The sequence below is a fragment of the Silurus aristotelis genome, assembly GCF_946808225.1.
Source record: "Silurus aristotelis genome assembly, chromosome: 13".
Lineage (NCBI taxonomy): Eukaryota > Metazoa > Chordata > Actinopteri > Siluriformes > Siluridae > Silurus > Silurus aristotelis.
The window spans coordinates 26,227,451-26,250,155 of NC_139586.1; the positions used below are offsets into that span (position 1 = coordinate 26,227,451).

Sequence of the window (22,705 nt, forward strand, 5' to 3'; positions counted from 1 at the left end):
CAACACGACAATGAGCCGAAACGTAAACTCTGTAAACATTATTTAGAGGGGAAACAGTCATCTGGAGTGTTATCTCTTTTATTGAGCTTTAACGGCATTAACTTCTTAGCAGTTTGAGCTACAGGAGCTCGTCTGTTGGATCTGACCACACGGGGCAGTGTTCGCTCCCCATAAATGAGCCTCGGCCGCCCACGACCCTGTCGCCGGTTCACCACTGTTCCCTCCTTGGAGAACTTTTGATAGATTCTGACCACTGCAGACCAGGAACATCCCACAAGAGCTGCAGTGAGCCAGTCGTCTAGACGTCACAATTTGTCAAACTTACGCTCGCCCATTTATCCTGCTTCTGACGTCAACTTTAAGGACAAAATGTTCACTTGCTGCCTAATAAATAAATCTACCCACTAACAGTTGCCCTGATGAAGAGATCATCAGTGTTCTTCACTTCACCACTCATATCGTTATGCCTGGTTTGTACCCAGGGACAGTTTTTTGGGAGAAACCAACATACCCAGAGGAAGCCTGACAATATGAAAGGAATATGCAAAGAAACTTGACCTGAGCTCAGGATCAAACTCAGGACCTCGGTGCTGTGGGACGGCAAACATTATTTGCTGCTGCAGTATATAACAATTTGCTGCTGGATATTACCTCAATAATTTGAAGGCAGGAGAAGACTTGATATAAAATCGCAATGTGTGTGTGTGTGTGTGTGTGTGTGTTGTTGTTGTTGGGGGATAATTGGGGGGGAGATCGACATCAGTGGCTATTGACCACTCGTGTGTGGCCTCGAACCCCAGCTGTGTTAAACTGTATGGGAAATATTGATGGAGTCAGACCATAAGGGTGGCCACCGTGTCAGGTTCTGATCAATAATTGAATCTGTTATTTATTTATTTGTTGGTCGGTTTATTTATTTATTTATTGTAGTATTCGTTCCTGCCTCTGCGATGGTGCCGTTTTCAAGTTACACGCTGCATAGTGTGTTTTTCTAAAGGGCATAAATATGAATGGTGGTGTTTCTTATAGGGAAAAAAAGACATTTCAAAATCATAAGTGAGGAAGAAAACACAGCTGAAATATGGTATATAGGTTTTTGAGAGTTTCTATTTTTTGTATTTTTTTTATTTGTTTGTTTGTCTGTTTCTTTATTTCGCCAGCAGCAGTTTCCTGGACATCTGTTTTCCAAACTACATTAAAATAACAGCTTTTTAATCTTGTGACACTGCAAATGACAAGCCGATATAAAATCCATTACGTCTACACGAGGCGCACAGCTGCTGTTAAAATGCTTATTGGATCTTTAGAAACGACATAGGAAAAAAGAAAAGAAAATACCCAAAGGTGTATAAAAAAAATATATTAAAAAAATTAAATAAATAAACGCAGCTCATTTTCCTGAACGAGATTCGCTAGCCATCAAAACAACATTCCCTAATGGAGCCTTTATCTTACAAGCTTTCACTAATTGTGGCAGATTAGCACACACACACACACACACACACACACACACACACACACACACACACTCACACACACACACTCACACACACATGGAGTCAGATCCAATTAAAAGTCCTCAAGAGCATCTATAGAGCAAGCATCAAAGTGAACAAGTGGGCCTGCATAGCAAATAGCAAATAGCAGGATGTTCGGTCGTGTTCCAAATCTCAACCTGAAGCTACAAAGTGCAACATTTAAGGGAGAACATAAGAAATGTGTTTTTTTGTTTTTTTTTTCATTCTTTTTAACGTTTGACTTATTGTATGCTTTGTGTCTTTCTTTCTTTCTTTTGTTCTTTTGTCTTTAACTTTGTTTCATCGGCTTGCTGATTTCCTACATTACCCACAATACACTTGGACTACTTTCTGATAGTGGTGCAGTATTTGTTCAGCCCTGATTTTATTTTATTTTTATTTCTTTTTATAAATTCTTTATTTTCTATTTGGAATATTTGAAATTACAAGTTTTGTGATTTACTCTCTTTCTTTTTTTCTTTCTTTTTGTTAACATTTTTTTTTTTTTTCCGATTTAAAACATCTGACATTGCACGCTTTGTGTCTTTCTTTTTTTTCTTTCTTTCTTTTCTTTTTGAAAACATTGTTTATTTTCCATTTTAAACATTTGGCATTGTATACTGTGCATCTTTCTTTCATTCATGAAATCCTCCTTTCTTTCTTTCTTTCTTTCTTTCTTTCTTTCTTTCTTTCTTTCTTTCTTTCTTTCTTTCTTTCTTTCTTTCTTTCTTTCTTTCTTTAACCTTCTTCCATCAATGTGCTGGTTCACGATTTCCTACATTACCCACAGTTCTCTTGGACTACTCTCTAAAAGTGGTCTTTCTTTCTTTCTTTCTTTCTTTCTTTCTTTCTTTCTTTCTTTCTTTCTTTCTTTCCTTCTTTCTTTCTTTTGTTCTTCTTTTAGTTACTTGCTCCTTTCGTTCTTTCTTTCGTTCTTTCTTTCTTTCTTTCTTTCTTTCTTTTATTTACTTGTTTGTTTGTTTGTTTGTTTCTTTCTTTCTTTCTTTCTTTCTTTCTTTCTTTCTTTCTTTCTTTCTTTCTTTCTTTCTTTCGTTTTTTTTTTCTTTTATTTCCTTGTTTCTTTCTTTCTTTCTTTCTTCTTTCTTCCATCAATGTGCTGGTTCACGATTTCCTACATTACCCACAGTTCTCTTGGACTACTCTCTGATAGTGGTGCAGTATTTGTTCAGCCCTGATTAGTTCATTTTGTTTCATCTACAGCCGAAACAATGCAATGCAGCGCAGCTAAAGTCCATGTGTCTGGCCAGCCTGCTCACCTCCTGTTCTTCAGTCTTTCTGGATGACCACAAACATGTCAAGGTTTAATCATCTTCTGAAGCTTTGTGAACACCATTACACTCATCATCTGTGCTACAAAAAAGAAATAAAAATCAGTGTTATAACATTATAATTGTATAAATAAAACATTCCACGCCATGGTTTTTCTAAAGCCTTGATTCTGATTAGCTGGAAAAAAAGGCTTATAATTGTCACATATAAATCCCAGCTTAATACATAAAACAGCTGGAGCAGAGAGGGTTACACAGTAGGCCTTGTTTAAGGGCCCACAAATAACAGCTTGGTGGTATCTGGGCTTGAACTCCCAACCTTTTGATCAGCAACTCAGAGCTTTACCCACTGAGCTAGTGGGTTCAAACCAGTGGTAGTTTTCGGTCATTTTAATCCGCGTGCTGCTTTAAATTAACACTCTGCCTTATAAACAACCGTAACCATAGTAACATACCGTTTCAGTTCCATATAGAGTGAAACAGCTATTGCAAACACTTCCTAAAGATCTTTTGAAGCTCAATGGAGAATTTTTTTTTTATAAAAAAGAGCAACTGATTTAGCAAAAATGTCTGAGTAGTTGAGTAGAAAGTAAGATATTTTACTTTGAAATGTAGTGTAGTTAAAGTAAAAGTCTTAAATGGAAACACTTTAGTTAAATACATGAAAAAGCTACTTAATTACAGTAACGAATTACATTCACTTTGTTACTGTCCACCACTGCAGTTATCTCATTCATACAACCTTCGGAGGTGAGTTTAAGCTGCCACTCATGGGCCCCTGAGCAAGGCCCTTAGCCCCATAGTTGCTCAGTTGACCAAATTAGATAAATTTAAGTAGCTCTGGATTAAGTTTAATGACATAAATATAAATAAAAAAGGGGAAATATTGCAAAAAAAAATGGATTTTAAAGGAGTTAACACCAATAACAGGATTATCTTTTATATACTTACTAGAACTTTTTTTTTTTTATGTTAGTGACCAATGAACCTGTTTTCTTCGACTAAAGTATAAACCATGGTAACTGTAACACGGATAAAAACCACGTCCCACATGTGACACATCGCTACTGTTTGTAGGAATAACGTACATACAGCAACCAGCAGATCAGCAGCAGACTCACGAATCATCAGGAACATAATGTATTTCGGTGTGGAGGTTTGTGTTAATCGCTGTTTCACCGCCGGCCTTCAAAGACGCCAGTGAGACTCAGGCTCAGAAAGTGATAAAAGGCCCACTGACTGTAATCAAGCAGGAACATTGCTGTGCAAAACCCACATGCATATTCATTCTCGGCTTTAGTAACTGATACATGAGGCTACTTCATGTCTCTGATGCCTGACACAGTGTGTGTGAGTGAAAGAGAGTGAGGAGGGAGGGAGAGAGAGAGAGAGAGAGAGAGAGAGAGAGAGACAGAGGGAGAGAGAGAGAGAGAGAGAGAGAGAGAGAGAGAGAGAGAGAGAGAGAGAGAGAGAGAGAAAGTGGGAGGGTGGGAAGGAGAAAGGGAAATAAAGCTGGAGAAAGATAGGCATTAAGAAAGGGAGAGAAAAGGAGAGAGATATAGATATAAATGGATAGAGTGAGAAAATGAGAAGGAGAGGGAAAGAAAAAAGAGAGAAAGTGGAGGGTTGGAAAGGAGATGAAAAGAAAGATTTTGAGAGAGGTTGAGAAAAAGAGAGAAAGGAATTGAGTGAAAAAAGACAGAGAGAGGGAGGGAAGAAGGGGCAGGGGAGAAGGATATAGGAAGGAGCAAGATGAAAGGAGTGAGATAAGGATATAGAGTAAAAGAGGGAGGAAAAAAGATAAAGGGAGAAACAGGAAGTGGTAGAGAGAAGGAAGGAGGGATAGAGAGAGAAATTGAATGAAGAGGAAAGAGAAAGGTGGCGAGGTAAGGATGGAGGGGAGAAACATTGAGGGAAGAATAGTGGAAGAGACAGAAGGACAGGGGGGGGGAGGTGGAGGGAAGTATAAAAGGAGAGATGAAGAGAATGGGAAGGCGAGAAGGAGAAAGAGAGGATGAGAGATAGAAGGGTGGAGGAAAGGATAGAGAGAGCTAAAGAGAGGGAGAGGGAAAGAGAGGAAGGGAAGGATAGACGGATTGGGAGAGAGGAAGTGAAAGAGAGAGAGAGGGAGGTAAAGAGGGCGCGATAGAGTGAGAGAAAGATACGGAGAGAGCATAGAAGAGAGGGAGAGTGAAAGAAAGAGCGAGAGAGATGGAGAGATAGAGTGATAGAAAGGAGAGAGGGAGAATGGGAAAAAAGGGAGGGAAGGAGGGAGGGATGGAGGAGGCTGTCAAATGACGAGAAGCATGAACTCCTAGCCACAAACAAACTCCACTAATTAGTCCCTTAATGATGTGTAGTTTTGGCGTACACACCACTACAACTTCCTCATAAATAAACAAGCAGATGAAGAGATACGAACTCATTAGGAGTGCAGAGATGTTTGGAATCTATCAGAAGGCATGACACATGTGACACCGGAGCACCGACTTCGCCTCATCAGAAAGTTATTATTAGCAGTGTAGCATTTAATGTTTCATGCTCGGATACAGTACGAGCAGCGGCCTCAGAAACATGCTGCCGTTGTGTAGCATCATCTTCTGTCGCTGCACTGATCAGACGAGATAATTAATACAGAGAGCTCCGTTTGGTTCTCAGGCATGTTAGCATGGGTTTCAAAGTACCTACAACACCAGCTATTCCACTGATTGCTTCAAAAGCTGATCGTTTTGTTAGTCATGGAATTTTGTGCAAATGCTATTGTTTTGCTAACGCCCTACACCTTTTTAACTGCAATATATTCTCCTCCTCAGCACGAAAGCTTATATATATATATATATATATATATATATATATATATATGAAGCTAGAATGTCAAAAGCTAAACAAGAAAAAAGCAAGATTTTTCAAATATTCTTTTAAACGTAAAAGCATGAACATCTCAGTGTCCATCGTTTTTGTTTGGTTAGCAACAATTTAGCCAGCTAACTGCGACAGCCTGTGTATATTTTGTGTATATTTCTACGTTTATACACTTAGCACTTTCAAAATATTCCCCTTGCACCCTTCCTGACACTTCTAGGATACGTCCTGGAAGTCTTCTTTTTGAAGCGTGTCGAGCACCTTCTGCGATTCACGCTGGATCTCCAGAGTGGTGTCAAAACATTGAGCTTTAAACTGGATCTTCACGTTCGGGAAGAGGGCGAAGTCTGCAGGACCCAATTCTGGCGAGTAGGGTGGCTGCGGAAGTGAGATCATGTGGATTGATCACCGACGATCATCATGCACGTGTTACTGAATGGTTTTTCGGGGGTTGAGCTCGTTCAGGGTCTTCCTGATGTTCTGCAGCTCCTAAATCGCGCATCACCCGTATGTCAAAAAGTCTCTGTGGCAGATTTGCCCAGTTACAAGCAGAATTTCGAAGACGTGGTAACGCACGTGGTCAGAATAGCACCAGTTACCATTATTTGTCTCGAAACCTTTGATACCCCCCCTCGTATTTCATTAATACGAATGCTAATATTTCTAATAAGCTAATAGTGTACATGGTACAAATCATTTCAATAAAAAGGTGCTCTGCTTTGTCATTATTGCTGTGAGCAGCCATGTTGATGATGTCACTTGCTGATGAAATTTTTTACAATTTACTACTACATGTTGTGAGTTTTCGATTTTTGTTTGGAAAAAATCTTACTTTATTTATTTATTTATTTTATTAATCATGTAATCTTTATATACTATATCCTTTGTCTCAGGAGCTGAAACCTTGCATCTACACTATAGTACACTATATGGTCAATGGTTTGCGGACGCCTGCCGAGTGCTTTTTTAAACGTTCCCCTGGGCAATAAAACATAATACATTATGACCAAAAGTTCACGGACGCCTGACTATCACACCCTAATATTGTTTTTCCTACAAAAAAGATCCCACAAAGAAGCACACAAAGTCTTTGTATGCTGTGGAGATATCATTTCCTTCACTAAACCTAAAGTTTGTGGACACCTGATCATTCATAGGTCCTTTTATAATAACCTCCGCTTTTCTGGGAAGATGTTCCACTAGATTTTGGAGTGTTAGTAAAGTCAGGAACTGATGTAGGTAAGGTGAGGAGGCACTATAGCAGGAGATCTTCCACTCCAAACCCATGTAGAGCTTTTGCACAGAGACACCGTCATGCTGGAACAGGATTGGATCTCCTAGTTGGGAAGCATTTTGCTAATGCTATTGCTAATGATAAAATAAAAGACATCCTATATCACATAGGTTTGGAAAAGTCAGGTGACCCAATACTTTTGTCTTGTTTTGAGTATATTTTTTTTACTGAAGAGCGATGCTAATTTCCATGATTGTTTAGCTCTAAATAAGCTGACGATTTCCATCAAGGAATCTGGTCTGACTACAGCTCTCGCTAAACCTCTTGATTCTAGTGGGAGTGTTTTTGTATATGTTTTTTTCAGACAATTTTAGTCCTTATAGCGAAATAATTATAATATATTCTGGTGGAAGGAGTTTTGTCGTCAGACGAGGCTGTAATATATCCTTCGTCTAAGCTGCTGTAGGTGGTTTTGATGAATACCTACAGGGCTGTAATTACTCACACTCTCTCTCACACACACACACACACACACTCACACACACGCCATCTGGAGGATAAAGTGACCGTTAAATAACCATGATTGTCATTTGCAAGTCAGACATGATGGGACAGAAATGAAAACAGCGCAGTGGGCAGTGACTGCCTTGATTAGAATTCAGCAGAAGTTGTGAGATTGTTTGAGTGCGGAAGTGTGTGTGTGTGTGTGTGTGTGTGTGTGTGTGTTGGCGGGCAGAAACCTCTGCTCCATTGGCCGAGCTTTAGTTTTCTAAGCAAACCCTTATTTCATAACCAATCTGGCTAGGAATTTTATCTAAGCCGGCTGTTCTGTTCAGTTCTGTGATTTTTCTTATGTAAGGAAAATAATCCATGCTGTAATGGGGGAGTGTGATTTAAGGTGATGCAGCCATGCAGGGCTATTGTTATGATTTACCTTTTAGCACTATGTCCGAGATTTATTTCTCTTATGCCACGGCAAACTCTGTATTTAAGTTTGTAGCACGAATGATGTTGTGCTTTTCATCATTATATAGTTGCTCTTAATGTGTGCGAGTCAGGTTTCTGTTATTGCATATGTTCTCCGGAAGGTGGTATTTAAGGGCTTAAGGCATTTGACTTTGGATCCGAAGGTTGTCATTTCAAATCCCAGCCACACCAAACTGCAACTACTGGGCTCCTAAACAAAGCCCTTAAGCCCATAACTCCATAACTGCTCAGTTGTCTGAATAAGGACGTCTTTCTATATGCTATAAATGTAAATGTAAATAGCAGTTTTAAAGAGTTGTTCCCTTTTGTAAAAATGCTCAAATGATAAGAGCTAAGCCTAATCATGCTCAATTATTTCTATCATTTTCATTCCTATTTTCATTATTGTGGGAGCACTTACCTTCTTACAAACAATCAAAAATGTCTCTCCAATAAAAATGAATCTTGTAATTATATGAAGCAAATACATGAGTGTTTATTGGAGCCTAATCGCTCTCAATGTGGCCCAACACCCCTAACAGACTCAGACACACATTCACACACACACACACACACACACACACACACACACACACACACACACACACACACACACACACACACACACACACACACACACAGACAGACAGACAGACAGATAGATAGATACAACCTAATTATTATTGCATAGTACAGGCACACCGTAACATAGGTTCTCTGGTGGTCTAGTGGTTAGGATGCGGCGCGCTCACCGCTGCGGCCCGGGTTCGAGCCCCGGTCAGGGAACCAACCCCAGCCATTAGGGTTGCACAAGCCTTAGTGCCGGTCCCAAGCCCAGATAAATGGGGAGGGTTGCATTAGGAAGGGCATCCAGCGTTAAAACATGTGCCAAATCAAACATGCGGATGGTCCGTTGTGGCGACCCCTAACGGGAGAAGCCGAAAGAAAGTTTTACGGGCACACAGTAACATAACACAGTCGCATATAGACCTCACCATCAGTGGGACTGACAGGCACATGGACCTCACCTTCTGACCAGCATCTAGACCTCGTCTTAAATAGGACTGAATGGCTTATAGACCTGAACTTCAGTGGGACTGACCGGCATAAAGACCTGAACTTCAGTGGGACTGACAGATACCTCACCTCATATCATTATTAATCACAGAAGCCACACCTCCTTATGTTCAACTGGCAGGCACAGAGGCCACGCCTTTCATGTCAGGATGTGAAAGAGATTTATTACGAACCTCTGACCTTAATCAATACTGTGGTTTTCTTAGCGCCCTTTCATTCTTTCCTCCTCTGAAACCTTAAACCCATCAGCAGAGAAAATCGGTGCTGCTCTAGATAAAGTGTTTAACCAGCTAGCAGAAGGAAATGATCAGCCAGGGAAAGACAAGCCAACACACACACACACACACACTCTCTACACAAACAATGCCAAACCTCCAAAGGATCCTTAAAGGAATGACCTTGAGCTGTTTCGACCTCATCATTACCTGTGATGTGTGTGTGTGTGTGTGTGTGTGTGCACGCAAACATCTCAACGTTAGATTTTAATTTTTACTCTACAGTCCAGCACACAGCACCCCCTATTGTTGGTTATCTAAATGCACAACTACAACAATGAGAGAATCTCTGGTTCTCCTTCTGATGCTAAGCTAAATAATGATGCAGTCAACTCGCTATACATAATTCATACTCATCATAGCACAGGTTTGGATTCATAATTTAGTACAGACAACAAGTTACAGGGTTGGAGCTTGTGCGGTGTTGCTGTTTTTTTTGTTGTTTTTTTCAAAGCTTGGCGAATGGTTTCGACATTTACGGGGTTGAGCTTGTTGAAGGTCTTCCTGATCTCTTATCATCTTCCAGTTATGTTCTTCCGCTCTGAAAAAAAACCCACTCAAAACAACTCAAACAACTCATTGCAGCATCACTGAAAAACAGGCCAATCATGTCAAACATCTTTGTGGCAGATTTGCCCAGTTTCAGGCAGAATAAATTTTTTTTTTTTAACTGTCCACTGCACCAATTGCACAGCTCCTGATGTACACAGGACGATGTCTTCTGGCACACTGACTTATGAAGGTCAGTCCATATCAAGCCGTATCAGGGGACATGAGGGAGAGCCACATCTGTCTCTTGCAAACACTATACTGTTATCCCACAAGGCTCAGTGTTGGGTCTGCTTCTTTTCTCACTCTATACCTGTTTTCTCAGTGAGGTTTCTTTTTTTATTTTATTTTCTCACTCAGACATTCTTGTTTCAACTTGTTTTTTCACAAATTTCTTATCACGGATGGCAACTCGTCTCCCGGACCTAAATCCCAGCAATACTGACCTGCTGCAAATCTCAGATGATAAATTCCCATGGCAGGATCTTGTGATGTCACAGGAGGAACCTGAGGATCAGACCATTTTGAAAAACAAACATAAAACTTTGGGCTTGTTCTAAAACACCAGTCAATCTCAATTCTGCAGATTCTGGGTCCAAATAAAAGAAGGCAGAATGGTGGAGGTATTTAGGCTATGTAATATTTTTTTATTTTTGTAATAATATATTTGTACAGTTGCCCAATAATAATTTCTTGTTGCCATAAATTCTCCTTATGTCCACATGGGTGCCACTTGGCCTCAAATGGTGTTTGAGGTCCTTAGTATTTAAATTGAAACATCAACAGGTAGAAAGAGGGATAATAAGAACAAGAAGCGATGGCTATATAAAATAAAAGAATGGCAGATGGGGGCAGGGTATGTGTCTAAGCCAAAAAAAAAAGAATATTTTTGTGAATAACTGAAATGCACATATGGCGGAATGGTATAAACTCTATTACAGTGCATGTGAAATTCTGATTTGATCTACACTCCTTTTTTCTTCATCCATATTCCAAACTCACTGTGCTATGATGACTCGTGCTCTCTGTTTCTGTGCCTGGTATCCGAATTGATTCCTCCTCCTCTTTTGTACTCATCCATCTGGACTTTTTTTTTTTACCCCCTCATGAAGCCCCCCTATCTCCCCCCTCCAAACACCCAACTGCTCCATCTCCTCATCACTGCCATCAAACACGTTTTCTTAGCTGATCGTTTATTTGTCTGATGGCAGAGAATGGCGCATTACCTTCATGAACTTTTCACCTTGTCACATCTGATCCGTAGAGGAGGTGTTCCTCCAAATAGACACAGTCTGAGGCACAGTGTCTGTCAGTTCTAGTGAAGGATGCATGGCCTTTTTGTTTGTCAGTCCCAGTGAAAAATGTGCAGATTCGGAGTTTTAGTCCGAGTCAAGGAGGCATGGCCTATGTGTCTGTCGGTCCCAGTGATGGTTGCGTGTCCTTTCTGTAAGTCCCAGTGAAGGAGGTGTAGCTTCTGGGTTTCTGTCGGAATGCCTCTGTCAGTCCTCTGTCTTTCAGTAAAAGAGGTGTTGCGTTTGAGTTTTAGTCCCAGTGAAGGAGGTACGGTCTCTGTGTCTGTCAGTTTCAGTGAAGGAGGTGTGGCCACTGAGTCTGTCAGTCCTAGTGATGGAGGCATGTCCTTTCATGTCCAGTCAAAAAGGCATGGCTTCTGTCCATCAGTCTCAGAGAAAGAGGTGTGTGCTCTTTGTCAGGCCCAGTGAAGGACATGTAGCTTCTGGGTTTCTGTCTGAGTGCAGGAGGTGTGGCCTCTGTGTCTGTCAGTCTCAGTGAAAAGGTATGGCCTCGGCCTATTAATCTCAGTGAAGGTGTAGCTTCTGGGTTTTAGTCCCAGTGAAGGAGGCATGGCCTCTGTGTCAGTCACAGTGAAAAGCATGGTCTCAGTGAAGGAGAAATAGTTTTTTCCACAACAGAATGAGAAGAGAAGAGAAAAGAGAAGAGAAGAGAAGAGAAGAGAAGAGAAGAGAAGAGAAGAGAAGAGAAGAGAAGAGAAGAGAAAATATAACTAGCTTTGTAAGTAAAGAATGTTTAGAAAATCAAAACTTTTATTTTCTTAGCTACCACAAAAGCGAAAGAAAAATAGAGACAGATAGAGGAGTGGAGGTCAGAAGGGAGAAATGAAAAGAATAAAAGACAGACAAGAGAAAAAAAAGGCATAGATTAGGATGTTGCCTTATAGTTTGTGGAGTGTCATGTCCTAAATAACCTGTATCTTGAATCTTTCTAAGAATAGGGTGTGTATATGTGTATGTGTGTGTGTGTGTGTGTGTATGTGTGTGTGTGTGTGTGTGTGTGTGTGTGTGTGTGTGTGTGTGTGTGTGTGTGTGTGTGTGTGTGTGTGTATTCCTACCTGCAGACATCCTTTTTTAAGCCTCACCACTATTATTTTATATTATATTATATTATATTATATTATATTATATTATATTATATTATATTATATTATATTATATTATATTATATTATATAAAATCAGATACTCTGAAGCAGATGTAACAGAGAAAAGTAATATTTGACTTTGGCTTTATTAGTCACTTATTCATCGTTGGATAAACGCATTCTTTGTTCATCAAGCACTCAAAAAGAAACACACCTGCATATATCCAGTGAAGCTGATTTAAATGCGAGCTGTGTTGCTGTGCTTTTGTTCATATTGGAGTTGTGGCTTGAGGCTAATAAATATTTGCAATGATTGAAGAGTCGGCCCGAAGTTGTAAATATTTTGTGCTGTAGTCATTTTGTTTCGCCGGGGCAACATCACCGGCTCGCTCGACGTGCTCGAAGTAAATCTGCATATAAATAAGATCGAATAAAAGTGCCGTTTGGTCTGCTCGGTCCATAGCCATGCAATTCACACTGTCATGCTACAGGAGAAAGACAAAATGAACATCGAATAAAGAAGAGAAAAGGAGAAAAAGAGAAAAAAAGAGTGATGTGTACTAGAGGAAGCTGTGGGGTGGTGTGTAATAGTGATGGTCCACTGAGATAATTAATCTCTAAAAACAGGGCACGCTGAGAGGCATTAAAGAATTTGTGTGTGTGTGTGTGTGTGTGTGTGTGTGTGTGTGTGTGTGTGTGTGTGTGTGTGTGTGTGTGTGTGTGTGTGTGTGTGTGTGTGTGTGTGTGTGTGTGTGGCTGATGAATATTCGCTAAATTCAGTGAAATGGAAGAGTTGAATGAATAATATCAAATTACCCAGATGTCAAGATATTAGTACAGCTTTAAATTACATGCTGGTTTTTGCCTAATTACTTTCCTACTTGTAATAGATCCAGCAACTGGCTATATCATGGTGAATGTGCTACTAACAGATATATGGACAAAAGTTTAGAGACACCCGAACATAAGATCCAGATGTGATTTTTTAACATCCTATTAACAATTCAGTCCTATTTGTGGTTCCTTCACTTTTCTGGAAAGATGTTCCACTAGATTATTGAGTGTGCTTGTGGAGATTTGTGGAGATTCATCCCTCTGTTGCCCCGTTCCCTTCGGGGTCAGAGCTCACTCCACTCCTCTGGAGTTTCCCTCCAAGACATTTGCAAGGCTGTGGGCTGGTTCACCTTGCTGACCTTTGTCAGGTTCTACACCCTTGACCTCAGTGCCACTCCTGGTCCCTCTGTCCTTCGCCCTCATTCCCAAAGCGTTCCGACGCAGCTCGAGTTCCTGAATGGGAACGTCTCCAGTTTACGTGACCACGGTTCCCCCCGAGGGAATGAGACACGATGCCACACTGCCTGCGTCTCTGCAGCGCTTGCGCTTTTAAGCTTCCTGGTCGTGACATATAGTGATATATCATTGGTGGCAATTTTTATTTTTTTTTATTAAACTTTTTACCATTATGAAATCTGAAATGTGTGACGATGTGTGCTTCTCTAGGTTTTTTTTTCTTTACTTAACTATGTTACATAATTTAAATGCTGTTTGTATACGTAATTTTATACGCTTAATGTGTATTTATTTATACAAATATTGGTACAATGATTAAGCAGTGGGTAAAAAAAAACAGTTATGTCAGCATGTGTTCCTGTTCAAACACATCAAATATTTATTTATTACATGCACATCCATACACACGTCGCCTCGCTTCCACTACAGTCTACAAGGCTGTAGGCAAACCAGTCTGTATGGAGTGTAGCTTTGCCAGTTATTAATGAGCTTGCTTCGGTCATGGTAGCCTCCAGCTTCTTTGAGTGTGGGTAAAGATTGCTGTTTTCTCAGCACGCGCACACACACACACACACACACACACACACACACACACACACACACACACACACACACACAAACTGACAGCCAGAGGCCACGGCATCTCCATAAGCAACTGCCAAATTATGAAGTGATTTATAGTGCTACAAGGTCCGTGACCGTTCTCCAGAGTTTTAACCCACCTACTGCGGGGATTATTCTACAAACTACTACATCACTCCGACATTACACCCTCACGCTGTTCTGCTGATTCTACTCCACTAATCTAATCCCGGAAAGTACTGACATTTCAAACTACAGACATGTCACGCTCTATTTTCAGTAGCCTTGATGAGTATCTCGTTGAGGTTAAGCAGATGTGACAGAGGGAAGTAGACATTATTATGTGCAAGGTTAAGGTACATTATTCACTATTCACTATCAGTAGCTGGGCTGAAAAGTAATGTCATTATTTACACAGGGAAAGTTGGTGGTATTCAGAGTTGAGTTCTGCATCCTTTGGGCATTTCACACATTTCGTTTTCTTCAGCAGAATTCAAACTAATTTTATTTCTATAGAGCTTTAATCAATGGACGTTATCAACAAAACAGATTCACTGAAATAAGTAGATTGAGAGTTGAACATTTAAATGTTAAATAGGAACAAACTGTAAGAAAAACCAGAACTCAATGCAGAACCCATCTAGGAAGCACTGGACATTCATTCACTAGAGTTTTATAACATTATGTCATGGCAGGCTGTACATTTTACACCTTGTCCTTTGTCCTGAATCAGTCCACCTCCTAATACCATCATTATGACACCACAGCTATCAAAACAATATAATCATTAGTACAGAGAAACGCAGAATAACAGAGCGCTGCAGCACAGACAGGAATCTCATACAGTAAAAACGAATGCATTACTAAAGCAAGGAACCCGATGAACACAATTCATCATGTCTCTGGCACTACCAGCCTACATCATCTCTAGTGATATTATGCACATGAAATGACCCCGGGTTTTCTGTGCATTGTATTGGTTCTTTACAGTTTTTCTGTGGAATTAAAAAAAAAATTATACAGGAAAGAAAATGCAAAAGTAGTAATGGTTCAGGAAAAGCTAACAACCTTTTTGAACTGTTTTGGGTCGATCTTTCCTCATGATGTCCAGCTTTTTTTGAAAAATCCATCTTGTAAATGTCTTTTTAAGTGTATGTGTGACCAAATCAGTTTCTTCTCCTCTGTCAGCCGTCGCAGAATAAAAAACATGAAATGAGCTTGTGCTACAGATGCGGTTTGCGAGCTCTGACTAGTGCGCTCTCTGACCATCCAATCGAAAGACGTAAAAATGCTGACATGATTGAACATCTGATTGGTTAATGCAACAGCTTCAGGCAACATGGAGTTTATGGCATGTCACTGGTATTACAGTTGCAACCCTGTCTGTTATTGTAGTTGAAAAAAACATTACTCAATGTGATATTTTACAAAACATATTTTCTTTATTTTATGGTAATTTTGTGTAACTAAATAACTAATCAAATTCACATTGTTTGGGGGAGTGGGAGCTCCAGTGGTTAAGGCGTTGGATTACTGATCGGAAGGTCAGTGGTTCAAGCCACGGTTTCGCCAAGCTGCCACTCTTGGGCCCTTGAGCAAGGCCCTTAACCCTCTGTGCTCCAGGGGCGCCGTATCATGGCGCTTTGACCCCAGTTTCCAAGCAAGCTGGGATATGCGAAGAACAAAAATTTCACTGTGCTGTAATGTATATGTGACAAATAAAGGCTTTTCTATTCTATGCACAAATCCCAGACAAGGCATACAGATGTGTGCAATTTTTTAGTATCTCTACAATATGTATGCTTAACTTTAAATATTTCCAAAAGTCAAGTATATAAAGGAGTAATTTGTAATCTGTCATAACGTTGGATAGTTTGTTATTGGGATTGTTTCATCTCAGCTTTGACTATACATCTTGGATCAATACCCCCTAAAAAAGGCTGGAATTTAGTTTATTTGCTTCTCTAGATGCACACACATAAAAAGCAAACAGATATTTTCTCTGGCTTAGAAGGAAGGTTGAGAAGGGGGGAAAAGGAACGAAGGAGACGGGAGCATGGAGGAGTACAACTGACAGATGGAGCAGATGGATGGAGTTTGTGATGCATCTGGTGCAGTGGGCAGACGCTCTGGCACTGGGAATTTGGCGATGGACTTGAACCTTCCGCCAAATATTTCTTCATCTTCTTCAGTCAGGCTCTATAATGATATTATCAATGAGTAAAATTAAATAGTCATTTGTGACAGCCTTCATGAGATGCCCAACTCCACACTCCATCACAAGCAAGGTGTAATATGACGGCACGTGCTTTCACTTCCAAAGCGAAGGGTTATACGAAGACAGGTTACATGCACAGAACTGAAGTGAGTGAAAAATGTATGATACTGTACTTAATGTCAACAGTGTGCTACACTGACTCAGGACTACAGTTTGCATTTGATCACCATTACTGCACCCCTCAATAACGTTTAGCTGTATGGATGTTCGTTGCCACCCAGATGAGGATGGGTTCCCTCTCGAGTCTGGTTCCTCTCTAGGTTTCTTCCTTATGCCATCTCAGGGAGTTTTTCCTTGACATGGTTGCCAACGGTTGCTCGCATTAGAAACAAACTTACACACATAAAGAACAATCTTATTCATTTTTTATTACCACATTATCTGTCTAAAGCTGCTTTGAGACAATTTCCATTTTTAAAAGTGCGATACAAATAAAAATTAATTGAATTTATTCAAAATGAGATAATTTGGTAATGAGGATTTTATCCTGATAAAAACTAAATCTGGACGAGACAAAAATCCAACCACCATCTACATGTAAAACTGATCAAATGAAACTACACACACCCATATATTATCTAAATAATTAAACCACAAATTACCGTCCACCCTTTCATTTTAATCCATTAGGTGAATTCAGAGATGACGATATCATTTGGAAAGAATCTTTTTGAAGCTGTAATGACTGCAGTAGATCAATAAACGGTTTGTTTCTTCAAATGCAAATGTGCTGATTGACTTCAAAGTTTGGTCAAATTGGCCAAAATAATGCAGTCATGCACTTCATAGCAGCATAGGACAGAACAGATTTATTATTATTTATTGATTTATTATTATCTGTCTGAATCAAGGCTTATTTCACCATTCAAATGAAGAAACAATGCAAATTTGTGCAAAATGTGGGTTTGCTAGTTTAAGTGAAAAGAAAATTTGACATTACCAAATCCAAAGACATCTTGTACAATTGTATGCCTGCAACTTTGTGGTAACATTTTGGTAAGAAACCACAAATGTTTAATGTGATTTATTACTTTTTGTTTAATGAGATTGTTTTGCTTTCTAAACATATTACACCAAATTTGCTTCAAGTTTATGATGGATTTTCTAAAAAAAGGTTGTGCTTTGGTCTAACTTCTATCACTTCATAAGAAAATGCTAAATAAGTTGGTTTCAGGTTAACTTTCAGGCAGTTTCGTCCATTGTCTGGATGCAAAGTATTTCATTGGGATTTAAGCGAATATCTAGTAGCTACACTATGTAATGTACTGAAAATGGACAGGAAGTTGGTTAATCAGGCTACATATTTAATCCAGACCTAACAAATGTTCTGCTTGTAATTGTTTGTGCATTATAAATAAATAAACACTTACTCATTAAACATATATTAATGTTTACTAGCTATCCAGTAGTAGGTAGGGCGTCAGGATGAATGATGCAAGAGAGAGAGAGAGAGAGAGAGAGAGAGAGAGAGAGAGAGAGAGAGAGAGAGAGAGAGAGAGAGAAAGAGTGATGCATCTCACAAGGCAGGAGATGTGAACATCCTAAGCGTCCCTACGTATCAGACAAAAATATAAATGACACAAAAATTTAAATATTTTTTGAATAATTGATAAATGTTTTTATATCTCTATTGTCATCATCCACGACCCTGTTGCTGGTTCACCACTGTTCCTTCCTTGGAGCACTTTTGATAGATACTGACCACTGCAGACCGGGAACATCCCATAAGAGCTGCAGTTTTGGAGACGCTCAGACCCAGACGTCTAGACTTCACAATTTGTCAAACTCGCTTAAATCCTTACGTTCGCCCATTTTAACTGCTTTTAACATCAACTTTTAAGACAAAATGTTCACTTGCTGTGTCATAAATATATCCACCCACTAACAGGTATATATATATATATATATATATATATATATATATATATATATATATATATATATATATATATATAAATATATATATATATGTGTGTGTGTGTGTGTGTGTGTGTGTGTGTGTGTGTGTGTGTGTATGTATGTAAAGCTGCTGTTGCCACTGATCAGTTCATTGTTAGTTGTTAACTGGATCTCTGTAACAACTGTACCTTTCCACATTGAAAAACCCTGATCTCTTTCATGCTGGTGTCTCGATCTAATCCGCAAACACCCCACAGAGAAGAAGACATCAAGCACAGCACCTCATTTCTTCGGTCAGTAATGACCCTGAGGAGCATTTAGCCACCTACCCCCCACTCACCGCCCCCCTTCACGTTTCTTCATTTGCCTCTCTCTAGTGTATTACTTTTGCCCGTTTTCTGTCATCCTTTAGCTTGTCAGCATGGTGCAGGTGTTCTCAATGTGCTCTGGGACGGAAATCTGATTATCAAGAATTCAAATCCACAGTGTATCGCGTTTGTTTGTTCACTCCGTCTCGCTCTCGTTTTCTTGCTCTCCGTCTACATGCCATCCCAGCGGGCACCTTTATGGAATCATGCCATGTTTGCTTTTTTTTTTTGACGGAAAGCAATTCCCCCAGCAGGTTTTTCTCTCTCTCTCTCTCTCTCTCTCTCTCTCTCTCTCTCTCTCTCTCTCTCTCTCCCTATCTCTCTCTCTCTCTCTCTCTCTCTCTCTCTCTCTCTCTCCCTATCTGCACAAGTTAGCTTTGAAACCTAGTCAGTTTTCTCTTTCCTACAGTCCAGATGGCATAAAGATTGCTTTTTTTCATACAGAGGGAATACAGAGAGGTGAGCAGCAGGTGAGTGATTTACAAACATTAGACCAAAGTATTACAGAGAAATGGAGAGAGACATGAAAAGATAAAGCAAAGAGCCTGAAAAGAGTGACACACAAAACAACTACACTATAGAGACTAAAGTTTGTGGACCATAAGATTGGTAAGTGCTTTTTGAACATCCCATTCCATGTTTAGTCCCCATTTGCTCTTAGAATAACTTCCACTCTTCTGGGAAGATGTTCTTCTAGCTTTTGGAGTGTGCATGTAAAGGGTTTGCACATTCAGCCATGAGTGTGTGAGTACTGAAGTACTGACAGGAGTACTGAGTACTGAGGTGAGGTGAGGAGGCCTGGGGTTTAGTCAGCATTCAATTTCATCAAAATAGGGTTAAGGGCTGTTTTCTATAGCAGGTGATCTTCCACTCCAACAAATGTGAAGCATATCTTTATAGAGGTGGCTTTGTGTACAGAGGCATTGTCATGCTGGAACAGGTTGTTACTTCAAACGAATGAAAAGTTTCATTTAACATCATATACAATTGTGTCTCCAACTTTGTGCTACAGTTTGTTAAAGAAGCAAATATGGCTGGAAAAGTCTGCCTTCCCAATACTTTTGCGCACGTAATGTAAACCAAATGCTGCATAAAAGAAAGAATGGACCGTGGACACGTCAACGATTCTGTATAAAAACTCTACACTTTGTGACGGCATGAAATAAGGTTAGCGGGTGTATTAATGGCTGGTTCCCAATCCTAATCCCTCTTTTTTATTCCCTCCCCCCCTGTGATTAGTCATAATTGGACTCCAGTAGCACACGCTCACATTTTCCTCACTCGAAATAATTCCCTGTGAAAGAAGACAATTTATTTCATTTGAGCTAAGTGGAAGTATTAAAAAGATTCTACTGAGTTTAATAACAGTGGAGAAAACCATGTTAAAGTTTAAGTACCGGGAGAAAGCGAGTTTTCTGGATCACATCCTTTTAAAAATATATATTTTTTTTATGTATTTTGCACAAGAATAAAATATATACAGAAATAAAACAAATAAACTAAAGTACAATCCATATGTTGTGCAGAGACGGACGAGGCAGAAAACACAAAAAGGCTTATTTAAAGCCTCTATCTAAACAGTAAAGAAAACAAAAACTAATGAAATTAAGAACAAATTGTAATTAAATATATTAAAAAACTAGAAATAAAGTGTTCAAAAAACATACATAATGAACATAAAAAACAATTACAAAGCAGCACTACGATAAACCTTTATATAACTTTTAAAACGTGTTAAAGAATTTTAATGCTAGAAAGGATGACCCATTCCATCATTTAATACCCCTAAATCTTATCCATCCCTCCAAGTGAGAATTTTTAGGAAGCTAAAAATAAAAAAATAAAAATAAAAATGAAGCTTTAAGTATCTGTGAAGTTGTGAATTTGCTTCAAAATACATACAAAAAATTATCCTCACTTGAACATATCTTATACATGAAAACACAATGTTCGAATAATATTAATATATGATAAATAGTAAGAACCTGAAGTTTGTAAAATAAAGAAGCAGATGACATGTATGCATTTGATCAGGTTGCAATCCTAAAAAAGAAGAAAAAAACGCTTCTTAAGCATAGAAATTAAAAAATATATATACCGTATTTTTTTAACTATAAGCCGCTACTTTTTTCCCACTTTCTGAACCCGCGGCTTAAACAATGAAGCGGCTTATTTATGAATTTTTCCTGGGTTTTTCCTGGTTTCACAAACTTCAAGCCAAAAAACTGAACCCCATAACTAGACCAATTACATTTCCGAACGGAAAACGAAAAACGCACCTCACCTTTGTTCTGAGCTGCACGGCATTGGGAGAAAATTTTATTTTTTTTTAAACGCACGACGATGCCAAAAGATAAACTCCCGAGAGAAATAGTTGTGAAAGGAAGGAGGAAGACAGTGAACAATGACTTTCTTGGTTGGCTACTGTTTAGATACAAGCCGTTGTAACGCGTTGAGTCTGGGTGAAGGGAGAGCTCACTAACTCCAGTTGCAACAGAAATCATATAAGCACAGACAGGTTTCCAAAACTCGTGCTTTTTTATTTTTCTTGGCAACAGCGTTACGGGTTAGTCAAAGAAACTTAGAAATGAGCATCAGAAAATAATAAGGACATATTCCTCGGTCTTGCACACATGCAGTAATACCGGAAAAAATGTGGCGGCAGGCTATTCCCAAAATGCAGCTATGCTCTTAAAGGAGCCACAACATATTTCACCTGTTACACCATGTAACAGACACTGTCTTTCGTTAAAGCCTGTGTAAAGTACATTAGTTTCAGTGTAGACAGTGTAGGCTTATAGACAGGTGCGGCTTATTTATGTTCAAAATAAAAATTCAGTGGATAGAGAATAAACAATAAAGAATATTTACTTTAATGGTATGGGTTTTTCACTACATCGGCTGTCTTGTTTTGTTTTCTTGCTTTTCATTTTGTTTGATTCGTGCTCACACTTTATTAAAAAAATATCTGTATCTGCATCCGCTTTCTCTTTTTTTGCACTTTAGCTGTCGGAGCATGTTATTGTAGCGTAATAAAATCATATACCTTGTATTCTCATAAGAATATGTCAAGTGGAATATAATATATAATATATGATATACTCTATATTGCCAAACGTTTGAGGACACCCGATCATAAGTATGGTTTTTGCTCTTATGATTCATTCCACTCCTCTGGTGAGATGTTCCACTAGATTTTAGTGTGCTTGAGGACATTTGTGTTCCTCAGCCACAAGGGTGTTAGTAAAGTCAGGTACTGATGTAGGGGAGGGGAGGAGGCCTGTGGTGCGTTCAGCGTTCACATTCAGTTTAAAGGTGTTTAGTAGGGTTGAGATCAGAGCTCTATAGCAGGCCACTCACGATGTTCCTTTTCATGTAAACCATATTTTTATAGAACTCTTTCTGCACAGGGGCACTGCAATGCTGGAACGGGTTTGGGTTGTGAACGCAAAAGATTTATTATACTGACATCCTATACAATTGTGTGGAAAGTTCTGGAAAGTTCTGGTGTCCCAATACTTTTGTTCATGTAGTCTAAACTGTGATGATGTTGTATTGACCCCAGTCTAGAGATGACATTATTAGGGAAAAACAGCCTTACACTGTAAATTTTTTCACACATTAAGCAGCACCAGAGACATTCTTAGTCTCATTACACCAAATAAACCTTATTTAGGAAAATTTAATTGTGCACATTATTATATAGTGCAAGCCAATAAGAGAATCTACAACAGCGTGCCAGAAAAAAGAATGTAAAGCTCTTTGTGTATATAGCCAAAATTATTTTCTTTTTTTTCTGCCACCCAAGCAAGAGAGTTCAATGCTAACTACACTGATTAGCATTTAAAAGAGAGCCATTTTTCATCCTTTCCTGGCTTTGGCCATTCTGACTCCAATTGAACCTGAAGCCCCGACGTTGTTCAATTATGGCTATAAATACCACGGTCTCAAAAAAAAAAGGCCAGGAGAAAAACGGCTGTCTAAAGGAGAAAAAAAAATTCTGGGTAAACCAGAAAGCCTGTATTATATCACTGAATGCTCAGCAGGAAGGCTATTAGCTAATACGCTAATACGGCCGTTGTTTGTGGAATGCGCTTGATAAGAAATGAGTAATAAAACAAT

At 39.2% G+C, this 22,705-nt stretch overlaps 1 long non-coding RNA gene across 1 annotated transcript in view; it reads right to left on the reverse strand.

Annotated features, from left to right (window-relative positions):
- Window positions 1-21,102: 21,102 nt before the first annotated feature.
- The window catches only part of LOC310736135, a 44,701-nt gene continuing 43,098 nt past the window's right edge, over window positions 21,103-22,705 (reverse strand). The window contains exon 2 of the long non-coding RNA XR_014536473.1: window positions 21,103-21,321. This is a non-coding gene — a long non-coding RNA (uncharacterized lncRNA). The remainder of the gene's footprint in view (window positions 21,322-22,705) is intronic.